The sequence below is a fragment of the Elephantulus edwardii genome, unplaced genomic scaffold, assembly GCF_000299155.1.
Source record: "Elephantulus edwardii isolate Elephantulus edwardi_28Jun2011 unplaced genomic scaffold, EleEdw1.0 scaffold00307, whole genome shotgun sequence".
NCBI classification, from domain to species: Eukaryota; Metazoa; Chordata; class Mammalia; order Macroscelidea; family Macroscelididae; genus Elephantulus; species Elephantulus edwardii.
In genome coordinates, this window is record NW_006400057.1 from 198,951 (window position 1) to 200,320 (window position 1,370).

The 1,370-nt window shown below is 55.3% G+C and overlaps 1 pseudogene; it reads left to right on the forward strand.

Moving 5' to 3' along the window:
• The window catches only part of LOC102863629, a 5,838-nt pseudogene extending 4,684 nt beyond the window's left edge, over window positions 1-1,154 (forward strand).
• Window positions 1,155-1,370: the final 216 nt, after the last annotated feature.

Sequence of the window (1,370 nt, forward strand, 5' to 3'; positions counted from 1 at the left end):
GGCTTCTTTCCATTCCAAATGAAGCTGGAGATTGCCTTTTCCATCTCATTGAAGAATGAAATTGGTATTTGTATTGGGATTGCATTGAACGTGTATATTGCCACCGGTAGTATTGCCATTTTCACAACATTAAGCCTTCCTATCCATGAGCAGGGTCACCTCTCTCTTTATGATACCCCTGGACGTGGTGAAGGTGCACTTGCAGTCCCAACGTCCCTTAGGAGCCAGTGAACTGACACCTCCCTCTAGACCGTGGAGCATCTCCTACACCAAACTGTCATTCCCTCTCCAGCCTGCTGGGAAGTGCCTCCTGCACTGTAGTGAAGTCCTGGAGCCAGGATACTGGTGCTCATATGGGGCCCGCTGTGCCACCTGGTTTCAGGATCCCACCCGTTTCACTGGCACCATGGATGCCTTTGTAAAGATTGTGAGGCATGAGGGCACCGGGACCCTGTGGAGCGGCCTCCCAGCTACCCTAGTGATGACCGTGCTGGCGACTGTCATTTACTTCACCGCCTATGACCAACTCAGGACTTTCCTGTGTGAGCGAAACTTGACCTCTAAGCACCCATGGTGGCGGGCGCTCTGGCCTGTTTGGGCACAGTGACTGTGATCAGCCCCCTGGAGCTGGTGCGACAAAGCTGCAGGCTCAGCATGTGTTGTACCAGGAGCTGGGTGCCTCTGTTCAGGCTGTAGTGGCTCAGCAAGGCTGATGCTCTCTGTGGCTGGGCTGGGGGCGCACTGCCCTTCGGGATGTGCCCTTCTCAGCTCTATATTGGTTCAACCTACTAGTTGGTGAAGAGCTGGCTAAGTGGGTCCAGGCCAAAGGATCAGACATGAGCTTCATGGCTGGTGGCATCTCAGGGACGGTGGCAGCCATCCAGACTCTGCCTTTTGAAGTGGTGAAGACTCAGTGCCAGGTCCAGCTGGGAGTGAAGGAGGCCGTGAGAGTGAGGCCTCCACGTGTGCACTCTACCTGGCTGCTGCTGCTGCTGCTGCAGATCTGAGCCAAGTCTGGAACCAAGGGACTCTTTGTGGGCTTCCTCCCAAGGATCATCAAGGCCTCCCCCTTTTGTGCCATCATGATCAGCGCTTATGAGTTTGGCAAAAGGTCTTTCCAGAAACTCAACCAGGAGAGGCTGCAGGGCCCTTAAAAGGGGCCAGGGGTTGAGGATCCACCCCCATCTGCTTCATGGATGGGATGCAGGCAGGAGACTGAACCAAGAAGCACCTTTTCCTCATCACTGAGGGGTGGGGAGATGCTTCCCTTCCCCCCCATGGGTCCCCAGGGACCCCCTCAGACTTTCTTCCTGCTGCTCCCCATTCCTGAGGCTTGAGGAGCATCACTTTCCCATCTCCGGGGTTCAAGA